Below are 25,294 nucleotides of genomic sequence, written 5' to 3'. Positions count from 1 at the left end.
TGCCATTTGTGTGTGTTGACATGGATATGCACAATCTTGTATTACCCAGAGCTCAGGTAAGAATGTTCTGAAGAAACAGGTAGGAAGGGTAGAGTCAAAATCCCTTTTCTAGAAATCCAGTATTTACACAAATATCACTGTCGAAATATCTACTGGCATGAGGAGCCCAAAATGACCAGGCAGAATTAGTAAGTTTATTCTAAGTGTAATCCTCAGTATTTCTCTTGGTAGTAGAGTCCTCCTTACCCTTTCCTTTCTCTACCAGGAAGCAGTACTTCTAATTCAGAAGGGCACAAAGTTGTTGAGAAGGGAAGTGTAATTTCCTTCAGTGCGTCACTAAAGTCATGATGTGAGAGGACATATTTCTTTCCACCTCTTAGTTCCCAAACCTATGTTCTCTGGCTATCTAGATCATGGTGCAATGCCATGACTGTAGCTCTCAGTACATACCTTGTCTTTAATGACAATGCTCCCACCCTATTTATTTCATCGACAACTTAGATGTGCCTTTTATAATGTATTTCAATGCTCTATCAGGCAAGAAACTTCATATAGTGATGAAGCATATGCTGTAAGTAATCCATCCAGTGGTCATGTGTCCAGAGTCACAGATCCTTTTTGTAAATTTGGTCCTGTCAAGGTGATGTTTGCTGTTATGCAGGATTTTTAATGAGTCTTTGCATGTTGGTATTGGCCAAGGCACTGTATGTTAAATAATCCCATATTCAGACAACACATCAATCCCTATAAGGGAAACTTGCTGCTTCTCCACACCCAAATGTTGAAGTACGCAAATCTCTTGTGTCTCAAGTTAGTGCACATAAGAGAAGGCTGGTTGGTTTTCTTACAGGTTGGTATTACTACACAATATTTTGTGTCAATCTTCTCTTGATAGGTTAGGCATTTAGCCAGAGCAGGAGCTTGATCAAGCTTGGTGAAAAGGATAAAAGGATTCTATGTTCTCAGGCCCACACATTCCCCTTCTATCAGAGCGTCTATCAGGGCCCATTGTGAAACCACTGGGTGGCTGATAACAAAGGTTTCTTACCTCTCCTGGATGGGTCATCGTATCTACTAGTTTAAGAGCTTTCCAGGATTTACTGCTTCCAGGCACTTGCCAAAGGATTAGGTACCCCTCAGAATTCTATTAACTCGGGTCACTTCTCTTCCAACACGAAATTCACAGCCAGAAAAACTTCTCAAAGCTCTGCCTACTCAGTTTTCCCTCTCATCAATATCTTTCAGAGTCATCCATAAATGAAACTGTGGTGTCACAACAATCTATTTTGGCTTACAGCAACATATTGAACTGACCCATCTATGAACCGGAACCAGATTGTCTACCTTCTCTGTCATTTGGTTGTAGGGCTCCCACCACGAAGTCATGGATATAAGGTAAAGGAGAAGTGTGGGGAAGAGGCATAGATGACATGAGATCTTAGCTCATATTTAAATAATTTTTCCATGCCCTCTAGAATTCCATTATATGGTAGATTCTACTGTGCTCTACCTAACTTATGATTTGGTGTATCTGACAATACTCAGCTCTTGGTGGGTGATTTCTCATCACGCTGTCACTTGATATCATCTGTTCTGTTGTCTAGCCTCAAGTAGGACCCAGAAGCATATGAGGAGTTGCTTTTCAAATGGTGATTTGTTCTCTGTAAACATGGTGTGGCCTTGCTCCAGCATGTGTTAATTTCTCTGTGGCTTGCCTGAGCCTGGACATGATGTACTTACCTATGAAAATCACTACTTGCATCATAGGATTTGCTAAGCCATTTGAGCCAAGTGGTAGGGTTACATATACCACAGCCTGAAACTGCTGCAGAATCATCTTGCTCTGGGCCACATTAAAAACTGACAGCTTTCTGAGACCCTTACTATGTGGGTAAAGCAGTATTCTCAAGTATGGCTGCATTATTTCTAAAACCTGAAGAGGCCAATTGAGGTTATCAGCACCTACTTTTCACCACCTGTGGTGGATTAGAGCCCAAGTGAAGAGATATGACTGGTTTTGTAACAGTTCTTCACAGGAAATGCACAGGGTAAGTGACAATTATATTTGACTTTTCAGCAACATAAGTTTGAACTGCATGGGCCCACTTATATGTAGATGTTTTTCAACAAATATATTGGAAAAATTTTTGGAGATTTGTGACAATTTGAAAACACATTTTCCTTTCTCTAGCTTACTTTAAGAACACAGTATATAAAACAAATAACATTCAAAATATATGTTGACTGTTATCAGTAAGGCTTCTGGTTAACAGCAGGTTATAAGTAATTAAATTTCAGGGAAGTCAAAATTTATCCTTGAGTTTTCACTGCACAGAGGGTATGTTTCCCCAACCCTGCATTGTTCAAGGGTCAACTGTATACAGATTATTAAATTATTTAGCTTCTTTTAGTGGCCATACATGGTCTGAAGGAAAACAATAGAAGGCTAACAAATAAGGTCACACAGTGAAACCAGAAGTTATTCTTTCTACCATTTAAATAAATTCAAATATCCTTCAGTGAAGAGCAGAATACATTCAAAACCAGGCTCTAGATCTGATAGTATGAGAGTTCGAGTAGAAAGAAGGCTAAATTCATATTCCTGGAAAATTCTTTTATATTAAATTCTGGGCCCTGATTGGGAAGGACTGGAATGTTGAGCCTGGACAGAGGCATTTGGAAGATGATGCACTTGAGAATCTTGAATTGTATGAGTCAGTAAAATCAAGTCTCCTCCCTTCTTTTTGAGAGCCCCACACTGACTAAAACTATGCAAAGGATTCACTCAAAATAGATGCATCTAAGGTGATATTGTCTTACTTACTCTCTACTTCTTTGTCCCTTAATTGGTCCTAGACCAATCATATAGTTAAGTCTCAGCATGACCCCACCAAGAAAATAATATTCCTGCGAGGGAGGAAAGGGATTATCTAACACATAGCTGCAGACCTGGCTAAAATGTACCACCAGGAACTGGGCAAACCTGGGTTTCTTTCATTTAGTCCTTTTTTGCTGTTTTATCTTATTCTTTTGTTTGGACCATATTCCTCTGCCTCCTCATTTTGTCTAGGTTTCTGTGTTTTTTCTTTGTATTAGATAGATCAGTTATACCTCCTGGTTTTGAAAGTAATGGATGTCTGAAGAGGGCGCTCTGTGACACCCAGAAGCTCAGGACTCTGCTCGCCAGTGCCTGGTGAGCCACATTGGTAAGCTATGGGCGGCCCACCCTTCTCCTTGTCTTCTAGCAATGGCTGATCCCCACAGCTAGCCTTTGCATGTCCTTTGCATGATATGAGGCACTTCTGCTGGGATTTGTTGTGGATGGAACTGTCCTCTGCTTGCCGGTCAGCAATGGTGGGCCTCTGCTGGGTTGAGACTGCCAGGAGTGGTGGGCATGCAGGGACGGGCTGCCAGCTATGCAGATGGAGAGTTTTGGAGTTAGCTCCTGCAAGTGTCTGAGCAGTCAGTCTGAGAGAGGATGGGAAAGGGTCATCTGCCTTCCCTTTCTCCTCTAGAGAGAGCGAGCCCCCTCTGACCCCTGCCTCTCTGGTACACTTCCCATTGCCTGTAAATCTTTCAAGCTGTGTTGGGTCTCAGTGGGACCTATGGAGCATGCCTGTCCTCCATAAGTGGCAGGAGTCTCAGACTCCCAGAGTGCTTCAGCTGTCCTTGGTGTCCAGCCCCATCAATCATCAAAGCCTGATGCAATGGGGACTCATGTTCCTAGAGCAGATCTCCAGGGCCAGGTGTGCAGAGTTTCTGAGCACTTACCCCCTTCCTGCTCCATTTCTCTCCCTTCTACTTAATGGGCTGGCGTGGGGGAAGGGCTTCAGTCTTGATTGCAGCTCTGCAACTTTACCCTTCTGTGTGTGGGCTTCTCTTCTTCCCCAGGTGTAGACGGTCCATTCTGCAGTCTTCAGGTTGTTTTCAGGGTGAGTTGTATAAATGCTGAAGTTGCTTCTTTGGTGTGTGTTGGGGGGAGGAGGTTTCGCCTTTCTTTCCTACTCTTCCATCTTTTCATCCACTAATGAAATTCTTAATGGGAAAACTTGGCAATTTAATTTGATTGGTGATAAAATTCTTGTAAGAGCTGTAAGTTTCATCTCATTGTAGGAATGCAGATGATCGAAAAGAGTGGGTACAGACTAAATTATGTTCAAGGGTCACTGTGTAAAAAAAATAAAACTAGGAAAATACTCCTAGATTCTAGAGATAATTGACAGCTTGGAAAAATCCACCTGGCCAGTTAGCTTTCCTCATTCTGCAAACATTGAACAGCATATTTTCATTATAAACAAGCAAAATGTAAGACTAAACTCTCAAATGCCTGTGATTACTAGTGTGGGCAGGGACTGCTATGGCTGGCTGGGTTTCAGGTTTGAGTGTCTGTGTAGACATGGCAAAAGATATTAGATCAGAGCCAATCTCCTCCAAAGTCTGAGAAGGGGGCTGTAGTGGGGACCCAGGGTCCTTCCCAGGGTTTCACCTTTGAAAATACTTCCTATCTGTGGGCCTTGACTTCAGAGACCTCCCCACCCATATAGGCAGTCACTTCCCAAGACTTGCCCCCCCAAAAAAGGAATGGTAACCCATGAAATAAAGCGCATTTAGTGGTAGTTCAGAGTTGCAACTGTTTTTAAGGAAGGCTCACTTATTTTCTTTGGTCTCAGAATTTCTAGTTTTTCTCTTGCTAAACAATTTCTTTAGATACCCTATCAATTCATTTCTGGTATTTATCTGGACATATTTATATAGAGACAGATATATTTGTTTTTTCCCTTTAAATATATCTTCTGCAAACCTAAATTAACAAGTGGAATGTAGCAAGCAAAGCATGCTGCTTTTATGGCTTGTACTATTTCTCAACTTATTTATACACCTGAATCTTAACAATAGGCTATTAGCTAGAAAAACAGGGTCACCCCTTAGTCAATAAAAGGAAATTAGAAAACATGCCTGGTTTTAACAGGTTTTATTTATATATTACAACATAGCCAGAGACCAAAATAAAACTATAACACAAACTGATTACTTTTAATTTTTATTTTAAAACATGTTAGAGGTTTCATGTGGTCTGGATTCCATCTCAATCATTTCCATCCTGGTCATTGACCATCCTACCCCTGACCTAGCCCCTACTCCTGGCTTCTCAAGTAGATTCTCAAGCAAAGTGTACAAAAGGAAACATATTTGTGAATAAGCTAAGTTTGAAGTGTTCATTAAAATAAGTTATTGACTATAGGCTTCTAGCTCCTTTCCTTAAGTGTTCTATGACCAGTTTACATAATTTAATACAACTCTGCTTCTTTTCTTAAAACAATCAAAATAAATCCACAGTCAGTACTGAATGAAAAGCTCTCACTTCCACTGTGAACCCTGTAATAACATCAAAATTCATTACATTTTTAGTTAAAATACATTTTCCCTTATTCTCTTCTCAGAGTTTGTGTTTATACCTGACTCTAAGATTACTTTAATCAGGGAGATACAATGCAATTTTTATACTTTGAAATAAACATTTATCCAGTTTAATGAAAAACTTTTTTCAAATACAGAAAACTTAGCTATGGGTTTTCTCTCTCCTGAGTAACTCAAAAGAATGCTTGGAACCTTTGGATGGCTTTTCATTCTTCAAATATTGAAACTCTCAAAATAAAGTTTTAATTTAAAAAAGGGGACCCCAACTTATTTAACTAGGAGTTCTGGGACCTATCCTATTAAAAGTGATGTAAAAATGAATCAGAAATTTCAAAAATCCAGTGGATTAAAATGTCTCATTATATTTAACATAAATCTGACATTTAATTTCCATTCCTCTTAAACTTCTGAAATACTATACAAATCAATTTTAATTGTCTCAACTGAATTTTTTCTACACTTCTGTGCCATGAACTAAAGTCAGTCAGAATTTTTTTAGAGATAAAGGTGTTACAATAAAGTTTTGTCCTGACAGTATCATAGCAGTGGTACCTCGATATTTTAAAGATGACCTCTCAACATTATCCTTAAAGAAATAAAAATGATATGGAAATAATTTTGGATTAATTTTATTTTTTCTACAAATAAAATATGGTTTTAAATAAATATAAGTGAGAAAATTGAGATTCAGTAATTCCATAGTTCAACTTTACATATTTATTTTGTTTTCTAGTATTTTTGCAAAGAAGACAATGAAAATGCTTATACTTAAAGTGTATGACATGATGATGTTATATAAATATACATTATAAAATGAGTATCATGATCAAGTTAATTATCACATCCATCCCTTTATATTATTTAACTATTTTTTTTGTGTGTGTGATAACACTTAAGATTTACTTTCAACAAATTTCAAGTACACAATACTGTATTATTAACTATAGTAACCATACTGTACATTACATAGTCAGAACTTATTCATCTTATAAATGACATTTTGTACACTTGGATCTAAATTGCCCCATTTCACTCACCTCCAGCCCTTATCTATAACCATTCTACTTTATGTTTCCATGAAATACTTTTCTTTTTCTAAATTCCCTTTGGATATATAACCAGAAGTGAGACTTTTGGATTGTATAAAAGTTCCATTTTTTAGCTTTTAAGGAATATCTTGGCTTTTTTATAGTAGCTATCCTAATGGGTGTAAGGTGATAATCTTACCGGGGTTTTGATTTGTATTTCCCTCATGATAGTGATATTGAACACCTTTTCATGTACCTATCATTATTATCTATTTGTATTTCTGTAGAAAAAAATTTTTATTCAGGTCCTCTGCCCATTTTTAAATTAGATTTTTCTGCATTTTTGCTATTGAATTGTATGAGTTCCTTATACATTTTGCATATTAACCCCTTATGGGATAGGTATACAAGTCTTTCACCTCCTTGGTTAAATTTATTCCTATGTATTTTATTGGTTTCAATACCATTGCAAATGAGATTTTTTAAAAATATCTCTTTCAGGTAGTCCTTGTTAATATATTAAAATGCAACTGATTTTGTATGTTGATTTTGTATCCAGCAACTTTACTGAATTCATTTATTCTAACAGCTTTTGGGTGGAGTTTACAAGGTTTTCTACTTATAGGATCATGCCATATGCAGACAATTTTACTTCTTTTCTGATTTTGATGCATTTTATTTCTTTTTCTTGCTTAATACTTCTGGCAAGAACTTCTAGAACTATGCTGAATAGAAATGGCTAAAGTAACCATCCTTGTCTTATCTCTAATCTTAGAGGAAAAACTTTCAATTTTTCACCAGTGAGTATGATTTTAGTTGTGGACTTGTCATAAATGGCCTTTATTATATTGAGATACATTCCTTCTATACCTGGTTTGTTAATACCTTTTATCATGAAAGGATGTTGAATTTTGTCAAGTGCTTTTTCTGTATCTATTGAGATGATCACATGATTTGTATCCATTCTGTTAATGCGGTATATCACATTTATTGATTTGTGTATGTTGGGCCATTCTTGCATCCCAGAGATAAAACCCACTAGATCATAGTGTGTGATCCTTTTTATGCATTGTTGAATTTGGTTTGCTAATATTTATTGAGGACTTTTACATCTATTTTCATCACAGGTATTGGTCTGTAATTTTCTTTTCTTGTAAAGTCATACAAGGACTTTATAAGAGTAATGCTGGCCTCATAAAATGTGTCTGGAAGTTTTACTTTCTCCTTGATTTTTCTTGGAAGAGCTTGAGAAGGATTGGTATTAATTAAATTTTTAGTAGAATTCACCAGTAAAACCAACTGGTTCTGGATTTTTATTTATTGAGAGGTTGTGGTTCACTGATTTAATCTTATTACTTTTTATTAGTTCATTGAGATTTTCTCTTTCTTCATGATTCAGTATTGGTAAGTTGTATGCTTCTAAGAATTTATCCATTTCTTCTAGATATCTAATTTGTTGGCATAGAATTGCTCATAGTATTGTCTTATGAGCATTTCTGTGGTGTCAGTTGTAATGTCTTTTCTTACACTTACAATGTTTTAAGTCATCTCTTTTTTATTAGTCCAGCTAAAGTTTTGTCAATTTTGTTTATTTTTCAAAAAAACAAACTCTTTGATTTTATTGATAGTTTTTATTGTTATTCTAATCTCTATTTCATTTATTTCTGTTCTAAATTTTATTATTTTCTTCCTTCTGCTGATTTTGGGCTCATTTTATTCTTAATTCCTAAGGTTTAGTATTAGGTTGTTTATTTGAGACTTTTCTTTATTCTTAATGTAGGTTTTTATCCTATAAACTTTCCTGTTAGAACTGCTTTTGTTTCATCCCATAAATTTTGGATTGTTGTATTTCCATTTTCATTTCTCTCAAGATATTTTCTGATTTTCCTTTTAGTTTATTCTTTGACCCATTTGTTCAGATATGTGTTGTTTTATTTCCACATGTTTGTGAATTTTCCAGCATTCTTCCTATTATGGATTTCTAGTTTCACACCACTGTGGTCAGAAAATATATTATAATATGATTTCAATATTTTTAAATATGCTAAAACTTGTCTAACATATATGATTTATCCTGGAGAATGTCCAAAGAGCTCTTGAGAATAATGTGTAGTCTTCTGTTGTTGGTTGCAATGTTCTTTTTATGTCTACTAGGTCCATTTGGTCTAAAGTGTAATTCAAATCCATTATTTCCTCATTTATTTTCTGTCTGATGATATATCCATTGTTGAAAGTGGGGTATTGAAGTCCCCAACTATTATTGAATTACTGTTTATTTCTGCCTTCAGATGTTAATAATTGCTTGATATATTTAGGTGCTTATATGTTGGGTGTATATATATTTATAATTATCATATCTTTTTAATGAATTGACCCCTTTATCATTAAATAATGATCTCCTTTGTGTCTTGTGACAGCTTTTAAGTTAAAGTCTGTTTTGTCTAAGCATAGCTACTATACTTTCTTTTGGTTAACACTTGTATGAAATATCCTTTACCATCTTTTCACATTCAGCCCATGTGAGTCCTTAAAGCTAAAGCAAGTCTCTTGTGAGCAGTATATATTTGGATCTTGGTTTTATCCATTCAGCCACTCTATGCTTTGTTAATGATAATTTAATTTATTTACATTTAAAGTAGTTTTTGATGGTTAAAAACATAGCAGTGATATTTTCTTCATTGTTTTTTGTACTTTCTTTGTCCTTTTTTCTTCTCTTGTTTCTTCTTTTTTGTATTTATGGGGTTTTTTTTTTTTAGTTTTTTGCTTTGTGGTTACTATGAGGCTTACACAAAATATAACAGTCTATTTTAGGCTGATAAAAACATAACTTCAGTTTCATACAATAATTCCAAACTTTTGCTTGCTACCCTTCCACATTTTATCTTGTTTATGTCACAATTTATGTATTTTGTGTTGTGTATCCTTTAAAAAATGTTGCAGGTACAATTTCTTTTAACTTTTGTCTCTTAATTTTTATACTAGAGCTTAAAGCAAATTACACACCGTCATTATAGTATTAGATTATTGTGAATTTGACTAAATTTATCTTTACCAGTGAATTTTATGCTTCCATTTATTTTCATGTTACTAACTGATGTCCTTTCATTTCATTTTGAAGAACTCCCTTTACCCTTTCTGCTGAAGCAGGTCTGGTCACGATGAATTCACTCGGCTTTTGTTTGTCCACATCTCTGCCTGGATTTGGGAAGTTTTCAGCCATTATTTCTTTAAATAGGCTTTCTGTTCCTTTCTTTCTCTCTTTCTGGGACTCCCATAATTCATATATTTTTTAATAGTGTTCCATAAATGGCATAAGCTTTCTTTACTCTTTTTCAGTTTTTTTATCCTTCGCTTTATAATTTAAAGTGATTTCTCTTCAAGTTTTCAGATTTTTTTTTTCTGCTTGATCCACTATACTGTTGAAGTCCTCTATTGTATCCTTCATTTCAGTCATGTTTTCAACTACAGAATAAGTTTGATTATTATTTGTATTTATCCTTTTACTGAACTTAATTTAATAGGCAGTTGTCAGTGAGTTAAGGTCTGGTACATCTAACCAGTTTCTGGTTTCTAGACTCATTCCAGGTTGAATTCCTATTTGTCAGTTCTCTTTCCTGGACTATCTAATCCAAAGAGTTGCTAAATATTTTTTGTACATGGTATAATGACAGTTACACTGCATACATATCTGTGATAAGGTGAGAAAATCTTCTTAGTAGTTTCCATTGGAATATCTTTCAAGAAAGCAAGGATATTTTGTTGGGGAAACACACACACACACACACACACACACACACACAACCTCTTGACAAGTTATTGAGAGTAGAAGGTGATATCTTTAGGGAGCTAGAAGTTGGTGGAAGTGTTCTAAATGAGATATAAAACTAATATACCTGTCAAACTTGGTGAAAGAGAGAAGATAGAGGAGCTACTCTGATGGCAGGAGGTCATCTGAAATTCTACCCATTTTCCCTAGGATGTTGAATGAAGTTGTCAAAGTCAGAAATTCTTGTTGTGAGTAGGTCTGAGTGTTTATATGTGTGTGTGTTTATTGGTGTGTACATTAACCAAGGGTGGTGATGGGTACATTTCTTACTGATATAAGACAAAAGCCCACATAGATGAGCAAATGCATAGTCAGAGAAAAGCCTGAGTACCAAAGTCTTGGCAGCTTCCAGAAACTATGAGGAGGATTCTGGACACTCACAGACTGTGAAATTGTGTGTCAGGCCAGGCTTAGCCACATCTCCAAGAATCAGAAGGATTCAAGATAAGTTATGGGCCACTTGGGACTGATAAATAAGTGAAGAATGATTCCTTGGAAAGAGAACAGAAGTGGGAGTCAACCCTTGGTTCTGGCTTTTCTCCTGATTAAGGAGAAAGAAACATCATTTAAATTGTAAAATGAGGACAGTTTTTTGACTAGATAAGCCAAAAAAATTCTTCTCCTACTCTGAGACCACAAAGACATTCTCCTATTAGCTATGTACTTTTCTCTTTCACATGTAGATATTTATTCCATCTGCAGTTTGTTTTTGGATATAGGGTGAGGAAGGAACCTGAATCTACATTTTTCTTATAATGAGCTGATCTTGCCAGTATCATTTTAAATTAATGTATCTTTTTCCCAATGGTTTGTGATGCTCCTCCCATATATGCTTTCTATACAACCATAAATTAGTTGAAATCTCATTATCTCATGGTCCTTTGTATGATCTCATTGTGGATTTATAGCTTAGTTTTCCTTCCCCTTTAACAGTATAGGGGAACGTTTCAGAGTACTAAAAAGATATTGCATGACTATTAATGTACCATCTTTGAAATTTTATGAAGAAGCAATATCCAAAATACTAAAATTAAACTCAAAACCAGAGTGTATAAATAGGAGGCACTCACACAAAGGTATCAGTTAGATTCATGTGTTAAATCTTCATTTCAAGGAACATTTATTGAGTACCTATGATATGCCAGGTGCTGACTGAGGCTTTAGGAATCTGGCAATAAAATAGGATGAGAGTTGCCATTTGTGTGGCTTTAGTTACCTTTGTTGGTCCATTGTTTTCTATTCAACAGTTTTCACATTAAACAGAGTTTTCACAAAACTCTGTAATAGACCATCATTGTCATTAGATGTTTACAGGATCTTGCAGTTTAGAGAAAACAAAAGAAATCATGTGACATAACGTGAGCTATAGGCATAAGAGCACAGTAAGAAGGTGTGGTATCCCACAGAGCTGTTAAATGGAAGGGTGACATTAACTTGGGACACTCACTCTATGTCTTTGTGACTTGAATTCTGTTATCTGTTAGAGTAACCACACTGTCATATTCTAAGGAGAGAATCAGGACTGTATTTAGTGGGCTAGAACTGATCACTGAAGAAAGGTATTATGGCTTAAGTTTTAACAACCAATCGCTCATTCAGAGGCCATTTTTGCCTCCTAGTATCTTGCTTACTCAAGGCAAATTCATGAACCATTCATCAAATCAAAAGAACAACTCCATGTTAAAGTACATATCACAAGATCATGCACTAAAATTCAGACTTTTGTCATAATAAGAACTCTCAGATTCTTGATTTGTTGTATGTATTTTTACTTCAATAAAAAACTTGTAAATTTAGTCCTCTACTTGTCTCACCCACTGCAGATTAGACACAGAAATCAGAAATGCAAAGTTATAGAAATAGTAGTGACAAAACAAGAGAAAAACAACTGATATTGTAGTATTATGTGACAGCATGAAAGGTGACCTCAATCTCAGAAATTCAAAACACAAAAGAGCATAACAAAGTAAAATTATGCATTTAGCATTAAGGCATATGGCCTTATGTCCCTCCTCCATTTGGCATAATGATGATTGTTCAAATTGGTGAAGAAAATTTACTCTTGAAGAAAAATTAAATGTGTATAAGTATCTCTGATTAAAAGGCAAATACATTTGTTTTGTGTCTTAGAATAATTTTTCTTCTGGAAATGAGTTTAGTTTTAGAAACAAAGGGAATATATTCAGATTCAACTCTGCTGTCAGGCACTGTGGTATTTTTCACAAATGTTAGTTCATTTACCTTGATACACCCATGGTAATAATGTATCTATTATTGATCATACTTTTATAGACTTAAAAAAGATGTACCCTAAACTGCTTCAGGAACTCATTCCAAATCACAACACTAGTTCATGACGGAACTGGAACTGGAATTGGTTCTGCTCTTTTTTCTTTGTGTGGTGCAATATAGTGCGGTAGCAAAGACCACTATCAAATCAATGGTCCCTCAGTTTGAATCGCAGGTTTGCTATTAGCCATGTAGCTATAAGAAGCCATAAGTCTTTTTCTTTTTAGATAAGGAAACATAGTCTTTTTGCTCAAGTCAAATACTCAAGAGGATTTGATGAAATAAGGTATATAAAACACTTTACCTAGTGCTTAGCACTTAGTACTCAGCTAATAAACAGAGCTATTCTATCCCTCTTAATTGGAGAGGCTTCTGTCATCTAAGAATGCAAAGTTTAAAAGAGACCTGAGTCCGTCAGAATTCAGATAAATTATCATTATATTTAGATTATATGTAATAAATGACAGGTAGTAAATACTCATTTTTTTTTGTAATAGTTGGTCAAACGAATATACTGAAGATGTTTTTGTCTGAGAGTCACCTACTTTCACATTCTTTTAGTGTCCAATCTCTATCTCCAAACCCTGGAAACCATTTTTCAAGATCTTACTATTTATCATCAAAGGAAGTAGATGAATGTGTGTTAAGAAGATTAGTATAAAGCTATCCCAGATAGTTAGGAGGGAAAAAACAAATCATATATGCTCAGTAGCATTATTCAAATAATAGTTTGTATGCTGACTAGAAATAATTAATTTAAAAATATTGAGATTCATATGAAATTTACCATATTTTATATGTCATAAAATTTACCACCCAAAGGCAAATTGATTTTCCAACAACCGATATAAAACTAAATTTCCCACATGCTCCCCTAGTTGTTCCATCCTCTTTCTATTCTCCACCAAGAATCTGGAGTGGCCTTTCAAAATACATACTGGCTCACATGACTTCCTATGTAAATCTCTCCATGGTTTCCCATTGTATGTAAAACTAAAGCTTATCTTCTATGGCATACAAGATACTATATGATCTGGGTTTTATTTCTCTGAATTCTTCTCTTTCCTTCTATCCTTTTCTATGCTTGTTGTGTAAAAGACACAATATTTTTTCTTAATGATCCTTGAATGTGTAGCTCATTACACACTCAAGATCCTGACACCAAGGACACCTTTCCACATACTGCGGCCTTCTTCTCATTTGGCTCATTATTTAAGTTTCTATTCAAATGTCTGATAATCCTCCATGATTCTTGCCTGATCACTTTTTGTCTGTCATTTTCTATGCATAACACTTACCAACATTCACAAATACATTTGCACCAAAGTATTGAATATGATATACTTAGTACAATATTACTAGGAGCAGTTTTGTTCTCTTCCATTCCTACCAAAAAATATTCTCGGTAGTATTTCCATTCACTCGCTGCCTTTTGATATCATCTTGGGCATGGCCCTTAATTTTTTGACCACTTCCAAGTGTTAGTTCCATAATTACCCTTCTTTTTTCTCTATTTTCTCCTTTTTGACAGTCCTACTAAGATAATATTAACTTTGATATCTACCATCTATAATATTTCCAGACCACCAATTCTTGCTTCATCTATAACCACTATTTTATTCAGTCATCCTTCAGTTTTTTTCCAACAACTGTATTTATCTCCAGTATCTCTAATGGATTCTTTTTTATAGCAACTGATTTTTGTTTCCTAGATGTAACATAACCTTTATTTATTATACTTGTTTTGAAGTCTTTTTCTGATTGCATTAGTACTATTTCATTGTGTGTGAGAATTTTGGTTTGTTGTTTGATTTTCATAGTTTCTACACTTCTCCAATAATTTGGGGTCTTTGACTGCTTTTTTTGTAGCATTCATAATTTCTTAATAATTGCGCTGCTTCTTGCAGTGCCTCCCCAGGTGAAAGGGAAGGATCTTCCAGAGCTCATGTGCCTTACTTTTCCAATAAGATGAGCAAATGATGAGATGATGACTCTGCCTCTAGCTTCTTCACCTTCTCTCAGCTCTGGCTGCCTTAGACCTTTACTTGATGACCCTTGTCAGTGGTAGCCCCCTCACTCCCACCTCCACCCCCTTTGGGTTGGTTGCACCTACCTAAAGGGAGATCCTTGTGACTGTTAGCACCTTTTTTTTAGTATTCTCTTCCATAGGCTTTCACAAGTGTCCTAAGGTGCCATCTTCCTCTTAGTTTGAATTTCATCTGCTCTAGGTTCTTCACATATTCTTGAAAATAACTTCGCCCTGTGTTTCTGAGAGATTGCAAGATTGCATACATTAACTCTTTAGTATCCCATATTTCTATCTGATCAAAAGAGATTATAGAATTTGCTCACAATGACTTGAAAGCAGAATGAAAAGCATAAATACTTTAGAATAAAAATTTTAACTAAATATAGAAGTGATTGCAGCTTTTCTTTAAAGAATCTAGAAATGTCCCAGTAAAACCTTGTATACATGTGTTTCCTAATAGAATCCCGGAAGTATCCTTGAAAGACTCATTCTTTGTCTAATACACCTTTGTGCTAAGGTGAATATTTATATTTGCATGGTGTTTTATAGTTTGCAAAGATATCATTATTGGCAAGTCATGGTACTAATAGGTCTTGTATCTATTATGTCATTTAGTACTCATATTTCATTGCTTTTCATAATATATTGCTAAGAATCCAGACAGTGATAAGAATCCATACTTATTTGGGGCAGATAAGGGGAATAAAATACTGAGAGACTGAAAAATTAAGCCAGAGTTATACATATGTCTTATCCAGAAATAGTAAGTTGTTGACTATTTTAAGACTGAGAAAATATGCTGCTCTTGTCTTTGAAAAAGTTTGATATAGCAACATGGATGCTTATGGGAGTGATTCCCTACTTCTTAAAGTGCATGTAAATTTGTCAGTGTCTACTGGATAAGATGTATGTATGTCTACTCTGTTCAGAATACTGTCATACTAGGAAAAAAAATCTCTTATCCAAAATTAATTGAGAGATACAGCCTAAGAGCACTGGCTATTTACAGAACTGGTATAAGCACATTTCTTACAGAAAAATAGTTGTCAGTGTTTTTTCATCTACAAAGTTTAACTTCAATCACATCTTTATATGAGTTGAGGGAATTTATTATGACAAGATTGAAAGAGGATTATTCCTTAGGTTCTATTAAGGCAAAATTTGATAGAGAAGGTTTAAGTTAACAGGAAGTTACTTGACTGGCAGCATGACTGTACTTGCAATAGAACTTAGTTTTAGAGAATACCAAGTAGCAAAACATATTCTTGAATTTATATATTCTCTGTCTTTTCTATGGGAAAACAGAAAGCTCACCTTGGTCCCCAGATTTCAGTACTTAAGCAGAGTTAATAACATAGTGACTTTCCCCACCCTTAATCTTGTGTTTATGAACCCAACCAGTGTAGAAGTTTCCGCTGAAATTGCTAGATTTTTTTCTTTTTTTTTTAGTTCTTTGGATATGATTTTTGGCCTGGTTCTGATGTTACTCATTTGTTTTTGGATCAGCTTTTACCATGTGGCTGGGATTTTTTGTGTTGTTGTAATACTAAATTGCACCATTGCTATTCTAAAAAGTGGAATGGAAATTCAACCCCAAAAAAACACCGTATTCAAGCAATGTTAAACATCTGACCTGAACTGACAAGGGCAGGGCAGGGCAGTATATTTCTTGCATCTGATTCTTCATGTTAGAAGCACTGAGTTAGGAAGTAGTGGATTTTCCTATACATATTATACTCAGCACTAAAAAAAATGTGACAGAGGTCCTGAGTTGACCTTGTTTTTAAATAAATATCAGCTCTAAAATGAAATCTTACTATGCAAAAACAATTTATTTTAGTTTAGTTTATAGCTAGAAGCAAAAGAAAAAAAGTGATGTTAAGTAACCAAATAAGAAGATTTTTAACTTCTTAGAGGGACATATTAGAGTTCAGTATATGTTGAATTTTCCTGTTCAAATAATCTGTATTTAATTAGTCTTTGAAAAAAATTAAGCGTTATCATTTTTCTTGAAAATACTTAACTGTGTAAAGTACTCTTATTTAAAGATGTAAATGAATTACTGGCATATAGTTGACACTTTGCTTTATATGGGATGTTTGAAACTTTAGGAGTACAGTATGAAATGGGTATTAATAAGGCACAAAATGGAGTTTCCCATTACATAAACATAAGAGTTGTCTTCTCTTGCCTCCCCCTCAATGGAGTTGCTCATTTTGCTAACACTATATAAATTTTAATTAGAACCTTGTTAGTGTTAAATGGAATTCACATCAAAAATAATAAAATGAGTTTACTGTAGTTTAAAACTTATTTTTACACACTAAAGCAAACAGATCATTGTCAAGTTAAAAATATATGGAAAAAGTTCCATATTTATCTATATAATAAAAGCATTTTCCTTTATAACCTTTTGTTGTCACCTACTAGGTAAAATATAATAAGGAGCTAATCAAAGAAAGAAAAAAAAATTATGTGTTAGAGGCCCTTAAAACCAAAGGAAATGTTAAATTAATAATACAGATATCATTATGGTAAAAATATCAATAGTTCGAAGGTCTTACAAAAAGACATAGCTGGCTAAGAGGCCAGATTATTCAGTGGAAATACCACTGAATTTTGAACCAACAAAAAATGACCTGTGAAAATAACAAAGCCAAAAAAATTTTATGTTGAAGTAGTTTTCTCAGGGTTCACACCCATGAAATAGCTTTGTCATGATTTTACATTGGCAAACATGTCATCAGGATCATAGTGAGGTAAGGAGGTAGACATTGAAAACTACCCCAACATTATTAACTAACTTTTGTCTTTTCAATGGTCTAGTTTTGGAAAACAGCATCAGATAATTTACAAGTCCTCAGTTTAATATTCTTAGTAAATGCTTGGCATTTACAGACTTTTAAATAGGAAAAGCACTTGAAAGGGTTTTGGTTTCTTTATGTGTACAAATTACTGTTTTTCAGAAAAAAAAGTTGAGACATGGTGAAAACTTCTCAGTGCTTTACATATGTTATGTCATTTAGTTTTCATGACAGCACTATGAAATAGCAATTTTATTATCTGTATTGTACAGTTGCAGAAACCAAACTTTAGAAAAGTTGGGCAGTTTGCTTGCACAGTTGCTAAGGGTGAAGTGAGGGAATGAATAACCTGTCTCCAGAGTCCATCCTCTCTGTGATGTCTACACTGCCTTCCTGTTTCTGGGTTCATGGCAGGATTAAGAAGGCAGGGAAGCAGTGTAATCGGTGCTGTGTGTTTGGGAGGGCTACTTGATCTGGAAACAAACAAACATGGGTTGGAATGGGGGTGGCAGAATGCCTAAGGCAAGAATTTTACATCCAATTGTGTAAGCAAGAAAAAGGAAGGCATAGGCTATCTCTGAGCAAACACTGATTTTTATTGTAGATCTGGGACTAGGTTTGTGACAGTTGAGAGTAAACTAAAATTGGTCAATGTAAACTTTAGCCAGAAATATGTAATCATTTGTTTATTCAAGAGCTATTCCTTGAGAACGAACCCCTTGTGCCAAGTGCTGAGGATACAGTGGCAGAAAAGAGCCACAAAGGCCCTGAATACATAGAACTTGCTTTATAGTGGAGGGAAGCAACAAGAAACAGTCAAATCAACTGACAGATAATGTAATTTCAGGTAGTGATAAGCTGTAAAGAACGTAAAACAGCATGAAGGGATGGAGAGAAAAGGGGAGGAAGGGTATTTTAAACAAATAGTGATCAAATGAGTCTTTTCAAGAAGGTGGCAGTGGTACTGAGATTGGAACATTAGAACCAATCCGTCTATATAAAGAGCTGCAGTAGTGGTAGTTTTCCAGGAAGAGGAATGCACAAACATAGGGTCCTACTGTAAACAAGCTTGATGTGTTCTAGGAAGAATTAGAAGCTGGATATTAGTGGGGTAATTTTTGCTGAGGGTAAGTATGGTAGGAGATGGGGTCATCTACTAAGTAAAGAGGGTCTAGATCATGTAGGATTTTGTGGGTCAGAATAAAGAGTGTGAAATTTAATTTAAGCAAAATGGAAGACTGCAAGGATTTAAGCAGAGATGCTATGTGAAAAATGGACTGGGGGTGAGGGAACAGGAGTTAACATGACAAGTCCAGTTCAAAAGATGGTAGAGTGCAATGGGCAAGAGATATTGGTCACTTAGACTGGATTTTAGGGGATGGAGAGGTGTTCTTTCAGGTAAATAAATAATTCTATTTGACATTTTGAACACGATAGGTTTGGTAAGTTTATTAACATCCAATTGGAGACGTAGAATAGGCAGTTGGCTACTGAACATGGAGTTCAGGTTGGTGTTGGGGATGTGGTATATTTGTATAGGTTGGTAATAAACATTTACCAGGGAAGAAAATGACAGGGCCCAAAGGGCTCTGATCACATCTAGAGGTCAGAAAGAGGAGATAAACACATTTAATTCTTATGGAAATGGAAAAATAAGAAAACCAAGGTTTTTATGAAGCCAAGAACAAGTTGGATGGTAAGTGTCCAGTGTATATAAGTCATATAGATGAAAACTCAGATAGTATACATAAAATTCCATTACAGAAACTTAGACCTGTAGGAAGAAATATCCCTCTCTTAAAAAGAAAAAAGAAAAGTTTTCCAATGCACACCTGAGCTGGAAAATACAAATGAAAATAACCATCTTTGAATGGTTGGTGTTAAAAGAAGTTGGATCAGTGTGAATTAGGAATAAATAGCTCCAAGATTTTGGCTCTCAAGGGAACCTGAGAAGAGGAATGAAATGGTGTGTTAGATGGATTATTTATTTTTGAATGTAATACAAACACACACACACTTTATGAAATGATTTAGTTGAAAACAATGAGGCAGAAAAAGGAGGCATATCAAGGGGATTTAATAAGGAGAAGGAAGGGATGACCTCCATAGGGTGCGATGCACTGAACAGAGTAGGGTGCCTTGGTATTGCAATGGGACCATGACAGAAACATGAATGCATATACTAGCCAGTTCATAGATTTCATGGTTGAAAAAATGAAGGGGTTTTCATGTAAGAGATTTGTTCAGAAACTCTACTAGATCTTTTCACAGGCAAAATCATTGTGAAGGGTCAGAATCACAATTCTCCCTATAATTCAAAAAACTTGAGTGCTTCCCTACTCTCTAAGGGACTATGCTGCCCATTGGTACGCATCTCAGTGATGGAGGGTGCCAACGAAAATACATAAAACAATGGTTGTAAAAATGGTCAGCTTTACTATAAAAATTGTATGCCCATAAACTCTGTATAAGTGTATTGATTTACATTTAAATTTGTTAAAATGAAAGATGTCTAATTGAAAAATTATCAGTTGCTATTTTTTTGTTTCAAAGTAACACATTAAAATATGAATTTAATTTAAATTTTCTTCCTTGCAAACCTCTTTTATAAGATACCACACAAAATAAACTTAAAACGTCAAGTTAATAAATGCTGCACTTCAAACAGTAATTGAGAAGTATGTGGTATTCAAAAGATGTTCTAAAACTTACTTTATGGATAGAAGTGCTATACATTAAAAATTAGAAATATGAGAATGGAGAAAATACAGTGGTATATAGGAAGCAAAGTAATGGAAATAAGCCGTTTTTATTTTTCCTCCTGTATTTATGGTTTGCCTTAACAAATTCATTACTTTTTGTTACTATGGAGGGCTACCTCAATTTTTTCAATGTAAAACAAAATACATTTAATATAATATAGCATTTTTTTCTCCAAAAATGTTTAAGCCTAGTTCATCATTCAAATGTAATGTAAAAGAACTTATAAAATGTCATTTATGTAACAGCTAGAAAATAAGGGAAATGATGTAAAAAATACCTGAATTCACTAATGTTAATAAGCTTTCTGAAATCATGATTGCAAGCATTTACATGAAGGTTAAAATAGGAAATACCTTCAATTGCTCCTTTGTCCCACCTGCCAGTATTATTTTTTCAAATCTTCCACATGCTTACCCAAATTGTTGTAGAACAAAAATATATTTATTATATTATTATAAAAATAATATACAATCATGAACATTCAGTAATATAAAAAAGTGCAAAATGATAGAAAAAATTACCTAAAATCTCTATACTCATATTAAGCACTCTTGGTATTTTGGCAAACAATTCCTGACATCTTTTTCTGTGTAGATAAAGAAAAGTAATCATATATACATAAGATATATAAATATGGTCTCTTATCAATTAAAGTATTTCCATATGAAATACTATCTCTTCATAATCTCTTCAGCAATCTTATGTGGCAGGCATTTATTGATATTCCATAATTTTGATAACATAAACAATGCTACAGTGAGTGTATTTAACTTATATAAATACACCAGTTCAGTTATCTATTAAGATAAGTACTCAAGATGAAATTGCTAGATATAGTATATGCATTTAAATTTGAGTCATGATATATTTAACATTTATAGATGTACAAAGAGCTCAGATATATAAAGCTGTAGACTTTAAAAGCTATACTTTTTCATTTTTACAATCTCAAATATAATTAAGTTGGACTATTCTAACAAGCACTTAGGGAGTCTTTGAAATTAATGAATAATTCTATATTTATTCATAGAAATTAACTTTGGTCATGTTATAATTTACACATTCTCCTTGCTATTTTTTTCCTGTTCCTTATTTTCATTACAATTTCAGTAATAAAAGACCTAAATAATTCTGTGATTATATCTATGTGGTCTCCTGAATGGAAAAACATCCAAAATTATTTAAGAAATGCCAGAACTCAAGTCAGGGTCATCTTAACAGATTGCTTAAATTTCACCAAATTTATTTCACAAATGAAAACAATTTTGAATATTCTTCTGAGTGATTTTGCCACAGATCTATTTCATAATACTGTACTAAGTTCAAATGTTATTTGTTGATTTCACTGCTTCAGAGTCTTACTTTACAGCTGCAAATGATAACTTCTCAGCTGCTCTGATGAATTTATGAGAGCAGTACATGAGGAGGAGGACTGCCAACTGGTCTGATAAATGACTGTGCAGTTTGAATAAAAACAAGGCCTGAAAAATTCATTTGTAAGGATTCTGTGAAACAACTAACATGGTTTTGATATTTTATTATTACTAATACCTCATCTGTCCATTCTTTCTTTTCATTTACTCCTGTCCCAGACGTGTATACCCAGTTACAATGGTGAAGGAGAAAGAGCATTAGCTTTATTCAAACAGAATATACCAAACAAGATTCGTGTATGTATCCTTGAAGCATTTACCTTATTTTACCTTAGTTTTCTCATTCACAAAAAGTAGATCATAGTTATCTCCAAGTAATAACTTACATTTATTTACCACTTAATTGTTTGGATTTGAAGGCAAGCATTTTACTGTAATTATTTATTGTCATACAAACATGATCCCCAAATCTTGTACACTTTTTAGAATTATTGAGAATCCCATACTGCTTTTGTTTAAAAGTGTTATATATATCAATATTCTCTACATTAGAAATTAAAAATATGTATTAACTTATTTAAAAATAGTAACTGTCATGAATTTGTTACATGTTAAATTAAATAATAGTTTTTCATGAAAAAATAACTTACTCTCTTCAAAAAAATAAGAAGGCTGGCATTATTTTACATTTTTGCAAATATTTTTAATGTTTTTAATTGAAGAGAACTGTAATCTCTGATCTGCTTTTGTATTGGGTTTGTCAATATGTTGTTTTTATGAAAATATATGAAGACTATCCACCTCACAGATATGTAGCTAGAAAGGGAAGCAATGTTTTAACTGATAACTGAATATTCTCCACTGCAGTGTGGAATGTGAAACCACATCAGTGAACATTTTATAGACTGTTACCTGAAAATTCATTGGTTTATCTTGCACTTTCCATGGACCATTTAACCCTGCATGATTTTGGAACATCATGCATTGGTCATTTGAACAGTATTAGTTCACTGAATTAGGCAGATTTTCCAAATGTTGACACATTTCATTATACAATATCAAAAACGGTATCATTAATGTCACCACTGAGCTTATGTGAAAAGTCATTAGTATTGGGAAGGTGCCAAGCTTATAGAGACAGATAAGAATTTCCCAAAGTTCTTTACTTGGATGCCTGAATTTTAATGAAGACTGTCCAGCGTTTTCATTTAAGTGACAGGTTCCCTAATTTCTGGGAAGGTATCTGCCCAATATCTGAGTTTAAATAACCATAGTTTATCTATCAGTCATTATTTCAAGTCAATATAGGGCTCCAGGCCAAAAGCAGCAGGTTCAGCTTGCAAATCAAGCATGATTTATTTTTCTTTAGGCAACCATGATAGGGGAGTATGCAAAGTATACTTCCTGTTTGTCACCCAGAATACTAAAAAGACGTGTGATGATTTAATAAAATTTAATAATCAAATTACTTCATCACACATAGCTTTAAGTGAATAAAATATTTCACATATGTATCCTGAATTTTATTGAATGTTACATTTATGCCTCAATGATGTATTAAGACAGAATCTTTATAGTCAGTGAGATTAATTCTAGCTCTTCATCTTTCTAGCTAAGAGAATTTACATTTCTTAAAATTCCTGACTCTTAATTTTACCAGAGATGATTAAATAAATATATATCATATGTAAATAAATAACAGTAATTAAAGATAACACGGCCTGCATGGTACAGTTATTTTGAGGATTAAGTGATTATTTAAGGGTTAGCACAGAAAGCACTCAATGTGTCGTGTTAAAATAAGAACATTAAAAGTTACTTGCACAGAGACCAAACTCATGTCTCCTGTTCCATGTTAAAGGCTCTTAGTATTCTAAGCCATCTTCTTCTTGCTGTATGGCATCAAAAATTTGCAAAAATGATTCCTTATTTCAGGTTGGTTAATGTTTTTCTCTCTACCAATTTTTAAAATCAATTGTGGTTCTCAGTAAAAGCTGTTTTTGAACATGAAATTTAGTCTTCCCTTATCATTTTGATCATCATGCTGCATTTCAGATTGAAGAGAAAAACACTTTCAATGTCCTAATAAGAATAATTGAAACTTCTTTTGAGTCCATTAGACATGACACCTCTCTGTTAAGATTTTTACAAATAGCTCATTCAATGTATCTGCAAAATAATCTCCCAGGTGAGATATTTTTTCTTGACTCCCCCTCCCCCATCCAATTTCTCTACCAGTCATCCTGTAGTAGTAATTATTGCTTTGAAGTTAAAAAAGTAAATTATATCTTTATAATCTTTTAATACCCAAAAGCTGCTGCAAATTGTAGGAAAATATGGACCTTTTAGACTGAGTTTTCCACCAGATGTTATCGTAGCAGATGATTTTATTTGTCACCCTCTATAGTATAGAGAAATGTGTTTTAACTGCCCTGGTATTTAGCACAAAAAATTAAACTGATATGACAATAGCAATCATCACAACAACGATAATAAAAACAAAACTATCCTTGAGTTTGGTTCTTTAATCTTTTCTCTATGACTTTTGTACTCACAGCATTTACTTAAAATGATAAAAAAAAGTAAAACATTTAGCTTAGAGTGGTATAGAAAAGGAGTCATGAACACATATGTTAACATTGCCAAATTTTGTTCATTTAAAATTTTGCCTAGATAATTTTAATTGTTATCAGTTTTGACCTTTATCATTACAAGTTATGCATCAAAATTTTCTTAAAATGACCAAGATATTAACATAACATTTATGACCAGGGAGAGTACAGTGAGGTGGACATCTGAGCATAAATACTTGTTGACTGTGTGTCTCTGAACATTCTCTACAATGTATCTTGAGAAAAAACAAAAAAACGAAGCTTTTTGTTGCTCTTTACTTTGTGACCATTGTAAAAAATAAAAGGAAATAATTGCCTTTCTTCCAGTCACCCCCACCCCCACCTTTATTTTGTTGGGGAGAAAATTCTGAATCTATTTCAAGGGTTCATTTTTATGTATGGAAGAGATGAACTAGATTAAGATCTAGACAAAGGTAAATTAGTCCAACCAGATAATGTGGGCTTGAAATGGGATAAATTTATGACAGACATTGTTTTAAAGATAAAAATATCTTGCACTGTTTAGTCAATAGGTATTTTCAAACATCCCACACTGATCTTAGTGTTTAATTTCTGTGTCATTGGTTTTCTTTTATCACAGTGATTCCTCTTGCTCTTTGTAATGTCTGTTCTTTTGTCTATCCAGAAATTTGCTCTGTTTTAACATAATCATTGCTGGAGAGAAATGGAAAGTAGTTTGAGTGAGGTTTTCTTTTATACCGAAGTTGTTATTGAATTTCAGTGATAAGCTTTAACAATAAACCTTAACAATAAAGACAAGATAATGTGTTTTATATCTGTTAACCATCTTTTCACCAAGAAAGATATTTCTACAATTTCCATAATTGCAGCTGAAATGTGACACAAGAATAATGGAACACGTGTTAACTATTCTTAAATTGGATTGTACTTTTTACCTAAATATGATTACTGCAGTGAAATTTAATATACTTTATTAGAACATATGAATATAGTAAGAGAAAATAAATAGCAGCATATAGGATTGGGAGCACTTTGATACATATATTTAAAGGGATTACCCTTAAAACATTATATGGAATAAATAGTGAAGGGAGAGGGATAAAGTAAGACCAATAACTGTGGAGGTTTAGATAATAAATCAGTTATACTTGTCCAGCTCTTCTTTCCTAG

At 34.0% G+C, this 25,294-nt stretch overlaps 1 long non-coding RNA gene across 1 annotated transcript in view; it reads left to right on the top strand.

Moving 5' to 3' along the window:
• The first annotated feature begins 1,861 nt into the window (after positions 1-1,861).
• The window catches only part of LOC130681499 (uncharacterized), a 127,283-nt gene continuing 103,850 nt past the window's right edge, over positions 1,862-25,294 (top strand). Inside the window, exons 1-3 of the long non-coding RNA XR_008994863.1 lie at positions 1,862-2,048; positions 3,097-3,206; positions 3,892-3,932. This is a non-coding gene — a long non-coding RNA (uncharacterized LOC130681499). The remainder of the gene's footprint in view (positions 2,049-3,096; positions 3,207-3,891; positions 3,933-25,294) is intronic.

The sequence above is a fragment of the Manis pentadactyla genome, chromosome 1 (assembly GCF_030020395.1).
Source record: "Manis pentadactyla isolate mManPen7 chromosome 1, mManPen7.hap1, whole genome shotgun sequence".
In the NCBI taxonomy this organism is placed as follows: Eukaryota; Metazoa; Chordata; class Mammalia; order Pholidota; family Manidae; genus Manis; species Manis pentadactyla.
The sequence above is the reverse complement of the archived record's forward strand: the minus strand, read 5'-3'. Positions and strand labels throughout refer to the sequence as shown.